The sequence below is a fragment of the Canis lupus genome, chromosome 13 (genome assembly GCF_003254725.2).
Source record: "Canis lupus dingo isolate Sandy chromosome 13, ASM325472v2, whole genome shotgun sequence".
Lineage (NCBI taxonomy): Eukaryota > Metazoa > Chordata > Mammalia > Carnivora > Canidae > Canis > Canis lupus.
In genome coordinates this window covers 2,883,319-2,901,379 of record NC_064255.1, presented here as the reverse complement: position 1 = coordinate 2,901,379, position 18,061 = coordinate 2,883,319, and the positions used below count along the sequence as shown (strand labels likewise).

General features: G+C 37.4%; 1 protein-coding gene and 1 pseudogene across 2 annotated transcripts in view; both read left to right on the top strand.

Moving 5' to 3' along the window:
* Nucleotides 1-18,061, top strand: part of YWHAZ (tyrosine 3-monooxygenase/tryptophan 5-monooxygenase activation protein zeta) — a 35,459-nt gene that overhangs the window by 3,400 nt on the left and 13,998 nt on the right. The window lies entirely within an intron of this gene.
* On the top strand, nt 5-17,835 carry LOC125752404 (ubiquitin-conjugating enzyme E2 N-like; annotated as a pseudogene).

Below are 18,061 nucleotides of genomic sequence, written 5' to 3'. Positions count from 1 at the left end.
GAGAAACATTCAGTCCAGCTTCGTTATAAGCTAGGGTTCCTATAATGATTATCAGATGTTACTCTCAACTTTTTTCTTTTGGTTTTTCCTTTCTTTAAAAAAAATTGAGTGTTCTAAATTTTGAAGTCTTCTAGGAGTCCTTACTAAAAGATATTAAAAACAGTTGTAGTTAAATTTGTATAAAATAAATCCAGTACTGATTATCAGTTCAGGTAGACTGAAAAAGACTGGTAGTGTATTTTCTATTAAATGAAATAAATAAAACTTATTTCATTTGTGGTTAAAACATTTGCAGTAGTTTTAGAGCTCATTTTCTTAACTACGTCAGTAGATGCAGGAGTTTTACACATCTTGTCGTAAGAGACGTAATGGGAGACTCATTGTAGACAAAATACCCTTCCCTGGTTTTGCCACTATAGTGTAAAGTATCAGTTATGCAGAAAATTGTGGCTTCAGAGTTGCTTTTTGCCTCTTCCTGCATTTAAGTGTTAAAATCAACTTTGAACACTGACAACCACAATAAAAGAGTAAATCAAATGATTTTTCTAGTTTCAAATATTTTAAGAATTTAGTAAATACTGTGTTGAAGCACTGCTTCTCTAAAAAACTTTAAAAAATTGAACATTGCATTTTAATTCATATTAATCTTTCTTAAAATGATAGATTTCTCAGAAAAGTTTAAATCTTAGGATAAATGGTAGAAGATCCAATCATTTAACATATAACATATATACATTAATAGTTTTTCTTTTTTAATGAACCAGGAGTGATTTTACTAAATTACCTGCAGGACTTCACGTTACACATTGGGTCTCAATATGGTAGGGCTCTTGTATTGACTGTCCCATTTTCTCTGGACAGGTTATTGATTCTGGGACTCAGAAATCCAGGTGCACATTTACTTTGAAACTTCTTCGTGGAAAGACTAATGAGCAATATAGGATTATTTATGATGGGGTTTTAGGTTTGGGGCTTTGTTAAGCTGGTGTTGGTATTAAGATTCTTTTATACAAGTTTTTAATTATTAATGGGATAGCTTTAAGTCCTAAATTAAAATACTTTTCTCAAATGATATTTTCTTCAGGGTGTCTTTTAAAGAGTGATTATTTTTTAACTTAACATGGGCTCACAGAGCCTTACGTAATGTCTCCTGGTTTTTTGTTTTCGTTTTTTAAATTTTTACATTTATACGTATCATTTATTTAAGATGGGAAAGGAATTCCATGTTTTTATTGAGGCTAAATAACAAATGTTTCTCCTGTGGTTTGCTAAGGTAATAAGAATATTTAAAACTCAAAAATATATCTTTCTATAATAAAAAAAATGTGCTGGGTTTTTTCTCCTTTGCTCTCTTTAGTGACTAATAGCTGTGTATATGTTACTGAATTTTGTTTGCTCTGGTGTTTTTCCTCCAATTATTGCACCTGATCAGATAATACAAGAGTTTGTTGTAAGTTATAATTTAAGACAAAAGCCAATCTTAGGAATAAAAGGGCATATAGTAATAACATTTACTCTTTACTAACAAGCTTCTTTGCTATCCCAGGTAGGTATTTGCATGTTTTCCCCAGACAAGGTATAAAAATTCCTGTCATTGCAAGGATTTTCCTAGGAAAAGACTGTAGCAGTTTTAACTTTGTTTCCCTTTGGTTTCCTTATCCAAAAAACAAAAATACTGCATAGGGTCAGTGGATGGGAATACTTAGATTGATCTGTAAATAGCTTCTTTGTTGATATGATTATTAAGGGGATTTGATATTGGTGCCTACCCGTGTTCTCCATCAGAATAGTACATTCATTTTACCAAGTCTAAATGAAGTTTCCACCTTAAGACTATAGATACATGAAAATTTAATTCCTTTACCATACAAAAGCTAAACAAATTTTTGCTTCCAGCCTTGGTCTTTTAGTGATCTAAAAGCAAATCTTTCAGCTCTGCTCTAGTGATACTTGTATAGTTTATACTTCCTAACATATAGTATCTATTCAAGTATTTGCTGGGTAAATAAAGAAAAAGGCTTCTTATGAAAAAGAGGGTAATAGAACTAGGTCAGCAGCACTGCTGATTTTCCAAGGCCTTTTCTGTTTCATCTTGGACAATTCAGATTATTATTATTTACAGATGTTGTTCTTTTTCATGTAGGCCTATCTTTTTTTCATACAGGTCATGTTGGCTCTGGAAACATCTTGCATAGAATTCCTTTTCCCCTTTTTGAGTAAAATGTAAGAATAAAATATAGCAGAACTGACCTTTCTCCTAGAGAAAAAAATTTTTTGATGTACTTGATGATTAGTGAAAGTTTATATTTTAAGATCTTATATGGTAAAAATCATAATCATATTTTTCTGGGTTTTTTTTTTTTTTTTGAACTTTGGTTTTTTTCCATTTGAGAAAAATAAGTGGGTAATCCCTTTTCAGAATTAAACTTACTGGTCTGTTGTGTTAGTGATAAACTAGACTGCATTGTTCTGTTGAGCACCTATATCATACTAGCCAAGACCTCTTCCCATAAAAAGGAGCTAAGTTTTTCTGAAGAACTCTTTAGTCTCTTCTCAAATGGTTACTGCCGTTCTGGTTACGTGGATTTATCAAGTGTTTATATCATTTACTAAGTGGAGAAAGGGTAGTCTTGTACTTTGTACAAGAGTTTTAGAGCATTACTGTGGAAAATGGTCACAAGTGTATTCTTCACAACATGGACTTTTCTTTTTGCAAGAGAACTTGGGGCTCTTCCCTGTGTTATTAATTGAAGTTTGCAGTATGTGAACCAATGCTATCTGCCTTTCCTGCCGATAGATCTTAGACCAAAAGCTCTCTTGGTAGTGGGGCAAGGACTCCACACTAGTGATCTCTACTACCCTCCTCTGTATAAACCCACAAGAAGAAGCCAAAAACTGGATAGTTTTGTCTTGAGCATGAGATGACAAAATACATACTAGAAAACCTAATTCCAGCTCAAAAAAGAATGTAGTGGTGTAAGAAGAACACCACCTTTTTAAGTCAGAGTAGCTTTTTACCATCTAATCGTTGCAAGGCCTAAGGAAATCATTTAGTCCCTTTGAGAGACTACCCCATAGGATTATGGGGTAATAGGTATGTCTACCGCATAGGATTGTTATGGAAAATGAAAATCAGGAGTCTCCTAACTCCGGAGTCCAGAAATAGGATTTAAAAGATCCAAGAAGCCATAAAAACTGTGTTTTTGTGGGGTTGAGATTCCATACTGACCAGTATATTTTCCAGAGTTTACTTAAAAAATCTGAAAACACTGCTTATAGGAGGTGAAGCAGTAAAATCTTGATTCTATCATTTCAAACACTTGGCAACGGTAGTTGAGTAATAATAAATTACTCAGTTAACTTGAGTTCCATTTTTTATGCTTCTCTACATTTTTATTTGTCCAAGACAGTTTTAAGGTGTGGTTGCTGGGCATTGGTTTTTATCTATAGCCTACAAACTGCCATTAAGCAGGAACAAGCCAGGAAACCAGGTAACTTTTGGGCCTTTGCTGCTCTGAATATATTAATACGTGCCTTGGGCTTTAAAAACCGCTACATGGAATTGTAAGCTGAAAATCACTAGGCAGCTCTTTTATTGGAATAAGGGCTTCTCGGGTAGCCCTGGTGGCCCAGCAGTTTAGCGCTGTCTTCAGCCCAGGGTGTGATCCTGGAGACCCGGGATCGAGTCCCATGTCGAGCTCCCTGCATGGAGCCTGCTTCTTCTGCCTGTGTCTCTGACCCCCCCCCCCCCGCCGTGTGTCTCATGAATAAATAAATAAAATCTTAAAAGAAAAAAGAAAGGAATAAGGGCTTCTCAAAAGAATTCTAGTGTTACACTCATCTTTACTACTTAATATATTTACATGTTTTTGTCAAATGGCTTTGGTATGTTTGAAAATACGAAGACCTTCTGTGGCATATAGATATCTACAGTCTCTTCCAGGGAGGAATATATTGGACAGAACCTTTTTGGTAATAAAATTCAGTATTTTTTGAAGAGTTACTATGATAAGCAGTAAGTATTTCACCTGTTGAGGTGTTTTATATAGTTGGAAAGTCTGAGGTATATGATGTGGAAATTGAAGAAAATAAAAGAATGGAAATAGAAAGGCAAGTGTTTGCTTTTTGGTGGGAAGGGGAAGAATAACCAACAATTTGATTAAGAGCAGCAGGCTTCTTCCTATCCTTCAGTATAGTAGTATTTCACTAAGAATCTTTTCACCTGTGCTAGTAAGATAGCTAACTTGGAGATGTTTAGTTTTAGTGATGAGCTGTGAAGATTATTATTATTAGCGTGTTAAGAGTGAGCTAAGGAAAAGATAAAAGGGTTCAAAAGTGGAATTAGAGTGTGTTAAAATCTCAAGTATAGGTAGTACAGGCACACTTAGGAAATAATGATTCAACTCTTAATCTATTCAAGAAAAAGGAAGAAATTGTATGCAGCCCCCACAGAGGCATTTTGAACTAGAAAGGTGAAAAATAAGCTATAAGCTACCTTAGAGTTTTAATAGCTCACCAAGAGTAATTTTGCTCTTCACTTTTTCTCTTTTAAGAACACTCAACTTTGGGCAGCCTGGGTGGCTCAGTGGTTTAGGGCCACCTTCAGCCCAGAGCATGATCCTGGAGACCCGGATCGAGTCCCACGTCAGGCTCCCTGCATGGAGCCTGCTTCTCCCTCTGCCTGTGTCTCTGCCTCTCTCTCTCTCTGTGTGTATCTCATGAATAAATAAAATAAAATAAAAGACGCTCAACTTTATTAGTAAAGAAATCCTAGCGGTATACCTCAATAGTGGTACGGTGGAAGCATCCTAATTAATTGGTTAAATGAAAAAGAGTTTAAGTATGTGGTCATACTTGCTTTAAATATTTGTTTTATTTATTTATTTATTTATTTATTTATTTATTTATTTATTTATTTTAAATACTTGTTTTAAATTAAAACATGTTCTTTTGTCCATTTTTAATGTGAGGCCAAAGTGTTTTCACATGATTTGCTAACTACCCCTAAAAGTGTGTCCTTTATAAAATAGTTTGAGTTTGCATAGTAGAGTGAGAACCTAATGTTTGCTAAGCAGTTGGTTAGTTAAGATTCCCTCTAGAAATGTCTAATTTTTCTAAACTTTTAGTTTTCAACTCAAGTGATTTTTCTGTATAGAACTCCTTTGAAAACTAGTTGTTACAAAAAAAAAAAAAAAACCCACCTTAGTTATCCAAAGCACTCAATTTTGTTTTCATAGTAACGTACTTTTTCACACTTGTATTTCCTATCATGTAAATAATATTTTAAGTAATTACAGCCAGTATAGTCGCATGGTTTTGGAAACAAATACTGGACTGTTAATCAGGTATCTTAAGAAATAGTAACTGCTGATAGAAACTGAGGGGGGGAGATTCCAGAGAGTAGCTGAAAAATCTGTCCTCAAGCATTTAGGCCTAAATCATGAGTGTTTATCATGTTTGCTTACCTAGGAGTGAAGAGCATAGTATAATCCAGGTTATCAATTAAGTGAAATTGGTTAATCTAGCACATTAAGCTTTTATAGAAGAGTTGTTGCATTCTAGATCTTTTTATTAGAACATTAAATGGGAACATTGCTTCCTTTATTTAAAAGCCTTTTTCAGGTATCCCTGGGTGGCTCAGTGGTTTGGCGCCTGCCTTTGGCCCAGGGCGTGATCCTGGAGTCCCGGGATCGAGTCCCGCGTCAGGCTCCCGGAGCCTGCTTCTCCCTCTGCCTCTCTCTCTCTCTGTCTATCATGAATAAATAAATATTTTTTAAAAAGAAGCCTTTTTCGATAATTTTGCAAGAGATGAGACTAGGAGGGATGGGTACTGGTTAGATCGTACTGTACTAATATGTATGCCTAGTATAATGCCTAGTTAATGTTACAAACTAAAGAGTGAGGGACTTGAAAGCCCATGGAAAGTGACACCAAATTTTGCCTCTTAAAAAGTGGGTTGGTAGACATGCAAAAATTCTTGTTTTTATAAGGAAAATCCGCTTTTATAATTTTACAGATTTTTTGAAGATTTGATCTTTTATAGTCTGGTTCTTTTTTTTTTTTTTTTTTTTTTTTAAGATTTTATTTATTTATTCATGAGAGAGAGAAAGGCAGAGAGACACAGGCAGAGGGAGAAGCAGGCTCTACATGGGAGCCTGATATGGGACTTGATCCCAGGACTCCACAATCACGCCCTGAGCCAAAGGCAGACGCTCAATCTGCCAAGCCACCCAGACGTCCCATATAGTCTGGTTTTTTGGACTCATTTTCTTTTACTATTATCAGAATAGATTCTCAGTGTCCTCCATTATATAGTTTGTTAATCATTGTTTATATTTTAATCTTGTTTTTGTAATTGAGGCTTTAACCTATGAAAGATTTAGGGTTTTTCCTCCCATGAATATAGTGTTTTTTCATAGCTGATAAGTATTTCTAGCATATAAGGGGAACCCAATATATGAAATAGTTTTGCCTTTATAGTGTTACTGGGCTATTGAGATTAATTTGACTACACATTTTTGATCCCAAAGTAGGTGATCCTTGGTATATTCATAGTGAAGAATATATGTGTGTATGAGAAATTTTCTTTTAAAAAGTTGTAGATGTTCTGATGTGAAACACTTAAAAACTTATTATCATCCATTGAAATTATAATAGGTTTTAGGAATTTCATCCTGGTTCTTGTAGTTCTTTAGTATGATAGTTTTACATTGAGAACACTGCTTTTTAGGGGATTTAAAATTGCTGTAAGTTTCAGTATGCTAAAAGCCAGAGTTCTCTTTTTTTTTTTTAAGTTACCTGTCTTTTCTGTCGACTTAATTTTAGCAGTTCTGTGCTGCATACAGCTCTGATTATTTCTGTGAAACACTGATTTCTTTCTGTTCCAGTTGATTTTGCCAAAATCCAATAGAGCCTTTGGCTCTAGTTGTTCTTACTATGTCCTAAGGCAAACCACTGGAATTCTCATATTTATGGCCTGAGGGTTTCTGCTTCATTACTCTGATTTAGAATTTAATCTTGTTCATTTTTTTTTAAAGATTTTATTTATTTATTCATGAGAAACACACACAACAGAGGCAGAGACACAGGTAGAAGGAGAAGCAGGCTCCATGCAGGGAGCCTGATGTGGGACTCGATCCCAGGACTGGGGGATCATGCCCTGAGCTGAAGGCAGATGCTCAACCGCTGAGCCACCCAGGCATCCCAGTCTTGTTCTTTTTTTTTTTTTTTTTTCAACTTCAGAGGATTAGCTTCATTCTCCTTGAAAACAGGACAGACCACTGAAATTTGTGGTATTTAATTTGATATTAAGCATATCCATATTTTTTAACACAAATTTGAATTTGGCTTGGGAGGAATGGCATGTTTAGCCACAGCATCTCACATTTTTGTGCAGTAGGTCATTCTTCATTTATCCTTTCTGAATGAAAAACTTCTATCAGAAAAATGTAGTACCACTTGTCATTGATTTAGTTGTGCATTTTCTGGTAAGATAATGTGACATAAGTAGTAATGTTATAGAATAGTCTTTTTTTCTTAAGATTTTATTTATTTATTTGACAGTGCAAGCATGCGCACACACAAGCAAGGGGAGTTGCAGGCAGAGGGAGAAGGAGAAGCAGGCTCCCTGCTGAGCTTAATGGGATCCTAAAATGATGACCTGAGCAGAAGGCAGAACTTAACCAACTGAGCCATTCAGGAGCCCTATGGAATAGTCTTGTATCTTGCCAGAGTTTTCTTTTGTGTTCTCTTGGATTATTTATTGCTGCAGTGTGACTCTTGAGGCAACAAAGTATGGATGTATAGCTGATTTGATATCAGTATGATTCTGTGATACGCACATTTGTTTATATTGGAATAGATTACTAAAAGGTTTCAGCATATTAACTTTTTGTGACTTTCTTTTCATGGAATTTTTTTTAAAGATTTTTATTTATTCATTCATGAGAGAGACAGAGAAAGGGGAGCAGAGACACCGGCAAAGGGAGAAGCAGGCCCCATGCAGGGAGCCTGACGTGGGACTCAATCTTGTGTCTCCAGGATCAGGCCCTGGGCTGAAGTTAGTGCCAAACCGCTGAGCCATCCGGGCTGCCCCTTCCTTTTTTTTTTTTTTTTTTTTTTTAAATTTTTTATTTATTTATGATAGTCACACACACAGAGAGAGACAGAGAGAGAGGCAGAGACACAGGAAGAGGGAGAAGCAGGCTCCATGCACCGGGAGCCCGACGTGGGATTCGATCCTGGGTCTCCAGGATCGCGCCCTGGGCCAAAGGCAGGTGCCAAACCGCTGCGCCACCCAGGGGTCCCTGCCCCTTCTTTTCACAGGATTTATTGTGAGCATTCTTCCTTTCTCCCCCAAATAAAAATAATGGCTTACAGTGGTGTTAACTGTAGAGAATGTAAGGACCATCTCTCAAATGTTAGTGTGTAGAGTTAAGTAGACCAAAATAAAAATAAGACTTTGCTGGGGATGCCTGGGTGGCTCAGCGGTTGAGCGCGTCTGCCTTCGGCTTAGGGTGTGATCCTGGAGTACCAGGATGCAGTCCCACATCGGGCTCCCTGCATGGAATTTGCTTCTCCCTCTGCCTGTTTCTCTGCCTCTCTCTTTCTGTATCTCTCATCAATCAATAAATAAAATCTTTAAACAAAATAAAAGAAGACTTTGCTCACTGGGTTGACCTGCAGGTAGATACGCTTGTTGATTTATTTATTTTAATATAGGAAAGACTCAATTGAATTTAATTTGCAAGGAGTGTTCAATTTTTCTTGTATTGGGATTTCATTTACTTGAATTGTTTTTTAAAAGATTTTACTTATTTATTCATGAGAGACAGAGAGAGAGAGGCAGAGACACAGGCAGAGGGAGAAGCAGGCTCCATGCAGGGAGCCCAATGCGGGACTCAATCGTGGGACTCCAGGATCACGCTCTGGGCTGAGGGCGGCGCTAAACCACTGAGCCACCCGGGCTGCCCTACAAATGCTTTTCTGAAAAACACCTGCATGCTGATCCAAGACTGATGAACTTGTCTGCTCATATTTTTTTTTGCTTCTGAAAACATAATAAACACCATTGCCCAGAGTTTAGAACGTAGACCTGCTTGGACCACATTTAACCCAGGGACATTAAAATCTTACCTCCAAATGCATTATTTTTAAAATGCAGTTCTATGGAATTGACAGTTGAGGGCAGTATTATGTATAGGAAGGCTCTAATATACTTAACAAGTTCTCAATTCAGTAATTTGAGTACTTTACTAAGGTGTTTGGAAGATGTTTAGAAATAGTGATATATTGAGGACTACTTTTCAGTTTCCCCTTTGGTTGTTTTTATTTGATAGGCTTATCAGGCAAAGTAATTGGATCAAAGGGATAAGACTTGAAGAATAATCGTGTAATTTTTCTAAAAATAAAGGAAACTGGGGCAGCCCTGGTGGTGCAGCGGTTTGGCACCGCCTGCAGCCTGGGGTGTGATCCTGGAGACCCAGGATCAAGTCCCACATCGGGCTCCCTGCTTCTCCCTCTGCCTCTCTCTCTCTGTGTCTATGAATGAATAAATAAAATCTTTAAAAAAAATAAAAATAAAGGAAACTAAAATATGTACTACCTTTTAAAGGTATGGTAGAATCTAGCACAAGCTGTGCAAACTTTTGGAGTTTGAAATTTTTATTCATTTTATGACTTTGAGCTAGTTATTCCATCTCTAGCTTTATTTCCCCATCTTCAAAATGGCAGTGAGGATCTACCTTGAGGATGTTTTGAGAATTACTGACTGAATACACACCCATGGTGATATTAAATAACAAATATACTGCTTAACCTTTTTTTGTATCTCTGATGGTCACTTCAGTGTTGTTTAATTAATTTTGAGGTTAAATATAAGAATTTTGATTAACTGCTTAAACTTCTTATATTTAATGTTTATTTTATAAGCTCCCTGTGCTATTAAAAAGTATAATAAATATTAAAAGCCCCCCCCCCCTTTAAAGATTTTATTTATTTATTAGAGACAGAGAGAGAAAGAGGCGCAAAGGCAGAGGGAGAAGCAGGCTCCATGCAGGGAGCCCGACCTGGGAGACTCACATCCTGGGCTGAAGGTGGCACTAAACCGCTGAGCCACCTGGGCTGCCCAAAAGCCCCTTTTCTTAAAAAAATCTTGACAACTTAAGAAAATGAACACAACCACAAATAACAAAGACTTCATGTTGGTTGAATGTGAAAGACTTCACCTTTTTTAAAAAAGCAACGGATAATATCTAGTCCCACTAGGAAGTTCATAATAATATAGAGTGTGCATGTGCAAATTAAAAAACTATGAAAAATGAGGCATTTTAAACAAGTGTTTTGTGGTGGAAATACTTGGTTAGCGACCAGCCCAGGTCACGGTTGATGCCAACTCTAAAAAGGGTTCTGCGTCAGAGGAGGAAGAGGAAAGCCCCTAAGCATGTCAGAACAATTTTAGCAGTTAACACCTAGTGCTCTGTAAATTCTCCTACCATTTACTTTTTTTTTTTTTTTAATTTTATTTATTCATGAGACACAGAGACACAGACAGGCATAGGGAGAAGCAGGCTCCATTCAGGAAGCCCGATAATGGCACTTGGTCCCGGGACTCCAGATCACAGGACTCCAGGATCACACCCTGAGCCAAAGGGTGTAGACGCTCAACCACTGAGCCACCCAGACGTTCCTCTGAACCTGATTTAACTTAGCAATTCCTCATCCCACTTAACTGTGAGTCCTTTCAACCAGCTGATTTTTCAGAAATGCATACAAAATGTTCTAGAACACCAGGCTGTCAGCATTTTCTGCAGATGTTTTTTGATTCATTTTGGGAGAAAACTTCAGGGAGCAACTACTATAGCTGTCAGCAGGAATTAGGATTACGTTTTTGATTTTTAATATTCCTTAAACACCAAGGTTAATATATCGTGGTTTTCTCTAATTCAGTTGTTGACTTTATAGAAGTTAAATGGTGAGGATTTGCCATTTATTTATTAATAGAAAATGTATTCAGTTAAGTGATTGATTAGAATTCATTGATTAGAATTCTCTCTGATCCCATCCTTGAAAGTTAAGTAGCTCTGTTTTTTCATACTAAATGACCTTATTCATAGGACACCTAAAATTTTATTCTTGTAGATCAATAAAGCATAGGAAGGTGAGTTTAAGTCAAAATGTCTGCAAATTAGTTCTTGAAACAGCCCGATTCATTAGCATTTTTGGTGAAGCATTTTTCTAATTGGTTGGTTGGAAGCAACTAAGTTGCAGTTCAAAGAAATAAGTCCATTCCAGCCACAAGGGGGAGCAAGAGACTAATTTCCAAGTTGATGGGCTCCTATTGGCAACAAAAAAGCCTGCTTTTTTTTAGATCTAGGAATGATAAAAGGCTCCGTGGCTCTGCAGAGTAAAGTGAAAGTTCTGGGAATATTCTCTGCACAGAATTATTCTTGCTTAATTCGCAAGACTAGAAATTTGACTTTACGCAATGTGCTGTAATATTGGAATTAAATTTCCTGTTGAGGTTATTGCTAAAAATGACTTCAGAATGTTGCAAGTTTTATAATAATAAATTGGGAGTTGAACTTTATAGAATCATTGAACTTCAGGCTTGAAGAAGCATCCACCCTAGATTTTTTATTTTCACAGGTAAGAAACTGAAGCTCAGAGGTTCAGTGACTTCTATTAGGTCATACCCTAAACATAATATTTTCTATCTCTTACTGTATCACCTTAGTTGTAGACTGAGACATGATGCTTACTCTCCTACAAGTATGAGTTATTGGGGATTGTTGGGATAACTGGAAAAATTACCTCTTTAATTCCATTAAGAACAATGGCTTCAAATTTAGACTATATTTTAGGATTCTAATACTTAAATGGAAATAATGAGAATCTCATTTGAAAGCCTTTGTGCCTCAGCTTCCTGCCCCCTTTTCTCTTTTAACCACTGGAATTTTTCATGCATGATTTGTATGAAAGCCATTTATCTGTGTGTTAACCTCTCTTCATTTCTTTTCATGGAAGAGGGCCATGGTAGTACAGTCTAAAACAGAGGAATGGGTTATGAGAGCTTGATCTTTCCCATTCACATATTTGGTGAGGTCAAGTCAAAGGAGACATACTCCAGGCATATTTTCAAATTGCAGTCCATAAAAGTCTCATTAGGGGTTCATTTGCTTTGATATTCTGGGGGCTATTTACTGTTTGCTAATGACATTTTATGTATATTTTTCTTAATGGAAATTAAATTTGGCGCTATTGGTGGAATACTCTAAGAAAAAGTAAGAACCTCCTTTCTAACCCTTGTATTTTTGTTTATAAATGCATCAGCACTTACCAATCCAGTAAGGAAATTTGAAAAACACAATTGAGCACAAAAAGTATATGAGGATGGAGAATAAAATCACTGGTATTGTCATTGTTCTAGAAATACTATTAAAAAAGATTTTTTTTTTAAGATTTTTCTTTAAAACATATATTTTAAAGATTTTATTTATTGATTGATGAGAGACAGAGAGAGCAAGAGGCAGAGACACAAGCAGAGGGAGAAGCAGGCTCCATGCAGGGAGCCCGATGTAGGACTCGATCTCGGGTCTCCAGGATCACGCCCCTGGCTGAAGGTGGTGCTAAACCTCTGAGCCACCGGGGCTGCCCAAAACATATTTTATATAACATATTAACCCAAAGAGAAAATAACCTTTTTTTACATATGGTAATTAAATTTTAACTAGTTGTCTTTTTTAACTTCTCATTTTGAAATAATTTCAAACTTGGGAAAAAATTGGAAAAATATATGAGTATTTCCCATATATCCTTTACCTGATTCCCTAAATGTTAACATCTCCTATATAACCACAGTATAATTATCAATTTTTTGTGAAATAATTGTTGAAATAAAACTGTATAACCTGTAGAATTTATTCATCGATAGTACCACTATATCCTAATTCTGGTCCAGAATTCAACCCAGGATCACACTTTTCATTGTCCTGTCTCCTTATTCTCCTTTATTCTGGATCAATTTTTAACTGCTTTCCCTTTTGTGATTTTGCCACTTTTTTCAAGAGCACTAGCCTATTATTCTGTTGACTATCCCTCAATTTGATTTTCTCTGAGTTCTCGTAATTCAGATTGTGCATTTTGGGGGAAGAATTCCATTTCCTGGAAGTGATATTGTGCTCTCTAGGAGACACATATTATCATCCTGCCACTTTACCAATTAATATTTAGATGGGACATTAAACTGCTGAGGACTTCTAGAAACCCCCTGTGATACAAAAGAAAGTATCAATCAGTTGAATTTTTTTTAAAAGATAGACACCCCATAGTATGTTTTGCCAAAGGTTATGAACAGAATGTATTTTGCCAAAGTACTTTCTAAATGGGTTATGTCATTTTCTGATGAATGAATTAACTCTTTGAAAGGGGGAAGAGGGCAGCCCCCCGTGGCACAGCGGTTTAGCACCGCCTGCAGCCTGAGGTGTTATCCTGGAGACCCAGGATCAGGTCCCACGTCGGGTTCCCTGCATGGAGCCTGCTTCTCCCTCTGCCTGTGTCTCTGCCTCTCTCTCTCTCTCTCTCTCTGTCTGTCTCTATGAATAAATAAATAAAATCTTAAAAAAAAAAAAAAAAAAGAAAGAAAAGAAAGGGGGAAGATATCCCAGTTCTGTAACTTATTTCCTTTGAAATACGTTGTTCATTAGCTGGCTTCATGTATAGTAATTGGCAAGCCCAAGTCACAGCACATAGACCAGTAAGTTAACTTAAGTGCATAGTGACTATTCTTTAGGGCTGAAATAAATGTATATATAAATACTTTATAATAGGTATTTGTTAATTTTTAAGAAAGTAAGGAAGAGGGAGGGACACCTCCCTGGGTGACTCAGTGGTTGAGCATCTGCCTTAGGCTCAGGGCGTGATCCTGGAGTCCCAGACCCCAGGATTGTGGACTCCCTGCAGGGAGCCTGCTACTCCCTCTGCCTATGTCTCTGCCTTTCTCTCTCTCTGTCTCTCTCATGAATAAATAAATACAATCTTCAAAAAAGGAAAAGAAAGGAAGAAAAAGTGACCTTGAATTTAAAGAAAATCTAAGGAATAGTGGTGGGGTAGGAAGTGTTCATGCATTAGAGACATTTTCCTGGGATAAAATTGGAAGGAGGGCTTTGAAATTAATGCTGTGATGAAACACAAGAAGACCCTATCTCTGTTGGATTTTTATCTCCCTTAGCCTCCTTTAGGGTCATAATTACATAAGAAACCTGGAGCTTTTCCAGGAGTCCTGCAACCATGTTAGGATATATATGTACCTAGCCTGCCCCTTGGCTGCTGTTTCTGAATATAGTTGACCCTTGCGCTATGTGAGGGATGGGGTGCAGTTGAAAATTGATAGACTCCCCCAAAACTTAACAGCCTACTGTTGACTGGAAGCCTTACCAGTAACAAATAATCTGTTAACATATTTTGTATGTTATATGTGTTGTACACTGTATTCTTAAAATTAGAAAAAAAATGTTATTAAGAAAATACATTTACAGTACTCTAAAAAAAACACTTATAGGTGGACTTGTGTAGTTCAAACGTGTTATTCAAGGGTTATTTGTATATGTGCTTACAGAAACCAAACACTTGTCATTTTTAGCAGTTTCTTAGGTATTTAGAGAAGCAATACATTGTTTTTACTCTTTGCAAAATAATCATTATCTAACAGTACCAACCTTAAGAATTTCTATCACGTTTTGTCTCAACTAGAAATTGGGTAAGATGATAAACTCTTGGGCAGCCCTGGTGGCCCAGTGGTTTAGCGCCTCCTTCGGCCCGGCGTGTGATCCACGTTAGGCTCCCTGCATGGAGCCTGCTTCTCCCTCTGCCTGTGTCTCTGCCTCTCTCTCTCTCTCTCTGTGTCTGTCAAGAATAAATAAATAAAATCTTTTAAAAAAATGATAAACTCTTGATAGTCTTCAGGTGGCTGAGCTAAGATTATTTCCTTTACTCTCAAGATTATTCTAGTTTTCTTATATTAAAATGAAGCTGTTCTAACTATGCATATGTAATTCAGCCTGGGGATTTAATGTTTAAGGACCTAATATGTTAATATGTATAAAACATGTGTCTTTAAAGAGCCTATAAGAAGGTTAAGAAAAGATTACATATGTGACAAGTTAAAGGTATAAACTTAGAACTTTTAATTTTAAATTATAATTACTCTGGATAATAATTTAGGTGTTATAGAGCATAGGATATGAAGCAAAAAAATAAGAATAAAAATTTTCTGATTTTTGTCCTATCTGCTCAGAGGTAATCTGTATTAGTCCTAGTCCTGTTTGTTGTATCCTGGGAATTTATGGTTCCCATGCAAACAATTCTGTCCTTGAAGAAGATACATGAATTAGGATCATAAAGTATTTTGGGAGCCCTTGGTTGACTCAGTCAGTAGATACAGGACTCCTGATTTCAGGGTTGTAAGTTAGAGCCCTACGTTGGGTGTAGAGATAACTTAAATATAAAATCTTTAAAAAACAAAACCCCCAAAACCCCAAGGTATGCTGTAAAGTGTGGACACAGCAGTGCACACACATATATACATGGTGCATGTCTTAATGCTTCATTCCATATCGACACACATTTTAAAAAATGTTTTCTAGTGTTATGTATGGGTGTAATATAATTTATTTAGCTAGTCCATTATTGACATTAGGATATTTCCTTTTTTCTTTAATTAAAAGCTCTTGGGGGTGTCTGGGTGGCTCAGTTGATTAAGCACCCAACTCTTGATTTCAGCACAGGTCATGATCTTAGGGTCGTGGGATTGAGCCCTGTGTTGGGCTCTTGCTTAAGCACAGTCTGCTTGTCCGTCTCCCTCTGCTCTTCCCTTGTTTGTGCTCCCTCATTTGTTTGCTCACTCCCTTGCTGTATCTCTAAAATAAAATCTTCTTTTTTAAAGAAGTCCTTTACTAAATTACTAGAGATACAGAAAACATAGGCCTAAACTGAGTAGTTTTGAGAATTAGCTTTAGGGAGAGCATGGAATTAGAGCTGGATATTGAAAGATGGGTGATATTTAGCACAGATTACTTTAAATCAACAGTTCTTTTTTTTTTTTTTTTTTTTTTTAAGATTTATTTATTTTTCAGAGAGAAGGCACACAGGCGGGGGGAGTGGCAGGCAGAGGGAGAGGGAGAAGCTCACTGCCAAGCAGGGAGCCAGATGGGCCAGATGCAGGGCTCTATCCTAGGGCCCCAGGATCATGACCTGAGCCAAAGGTAGATAGGTTAACCAGCTGAGCCACCCAGGCACTCCTACCTAAATCAGTAGTTCTTAAGAGTGATCTGTGGACGCCTTTTAGGGGATGAGGGGGTGGTCCATGAGGTCACAACTATTTTCCTGATAATATTTAAGTCACCGTTGACTCTTCACTGTGTGGACATTAGCACTCAAGCAAAAACTGCTGGTCTTGATGCTAATAAAGATAGTAGAGGCACCATTACTGTATTAGTAATTTATATAGTTCTCACCACTATACATCCAGTTTTTTGGGGGGGTGGGGAAGTGGAGACTGGCTTTACTGTCCTTGAAACTATATAAAATCATTAGTAGTCCTTAATGTAGGTAATCTCTTTCTCTCTTTTTTTAAGGTTTTATTTAATTGAGAAAGAGTGTACACAAGCAGAGGGAGAGAGAGACAAGGTGAAGCAGGCTTCCCGCTGAGCAGGGATCCCAATATGAGTTTTGATCCCAAGACCCAGAGAGCATGACCTGAGCCAAAGACAGACACTTAACCAACTGAGCCACTCAGGTGCCCCTATAGATATCTTTTAATATTTTGTGAGGCATAATGAGAAGTATAGCAGCTATTTCCAGGGAAAGTTTTATGATCATTTGAATGGTGAACTGAAAAAGCTGTCCCCTTGTCTTCCCCCACAGAACACTCCCAACAAATGACAGGCAAGCTATGATCATTTAGGCTTGAGTATTTGGCAGACATCTTGAAAATGAAGGAAGTGAACTTGTCAATTTAAGGAAAGAAAACAAATGGCATGATGTCTGGGCTGCCCCGCAGGATTATCAAGGAAACCCAGTGTTTGCTGGCAGAACCAGAACCTGGCATTAAAGCCAGATGAGAGCAACGCCTGTATTTTCATGTGGTCACTGCTGGCCCCCAGGATTCCCCCTTTGAGGGAGGGACTTTTAAACTTGAAGTATTCCTTCCAGAGGAATACCCGGTGGCAGCCCCTACAGTACGTTTCATGACCAAAATTTATCATCCTAATGTAGGCAAGTTGGGAAAAATATGTTTAGATATTTTGAAAGATAAGTGGTCCCCAGCACTGCAGGTCCGCACAGTTCTGCTATCGATCCAGGCTTTGTTAAGTGTTCCCAATCCAGATGATCCATTAGCAAATGATGTAGCGGAAGAGTGGAAGACCAGCGAAGCCCAAGCCATAGAAACAGCGAGAGCACGGACGAGGCTATATGCCGTGAATGATAATTTAAAATCGAGGGCGGCCCAGGTGGCTCAGCGGTTTAGTGTCGCCTTCGGCCCAGGGCCTGATCCTGGAGACCAGGGATCAGGTCCCATGTCGGGCTCCCTGCAAGGAGCCTGCTTCTCCCTCTGCCTGTGCCTCTGCCTGCCTCTCTCTCTCTCTCTCTCTCTCTCATAAATAATAATAAAATCTTAAAAAAAAATGAAAATCGATCTGATCATCAAGTGTGCTCCTGTTCTGCCAAGACTTCTTCCTTTTTTGTTTGCATTTAATGGACACAGTCTTAGAAACATTACAGAATAAAAGCCCAGACATCTTCAGTCCTTTGGTGATTAAATGCACATTAGCAAATCTATATCTTGTCCTGATTCACTGTTGTAAAGCACGAGCAGAGGCTAGAAGTACCATCTGGATTGTTGTCAAACATTTAAAAGCAGTGGCCCCTCTGCTTTTATTCATTTCCCCCATCATGGTTTAAGTATAAAGCACTGTGAATGAAGGTAGTTGTCAGGGTTAGCTGCAGTTGTTTTTCTTTATTATTATTTTTTAAATTTTTTTGAGGGGGATTGGTAGTTTTATTT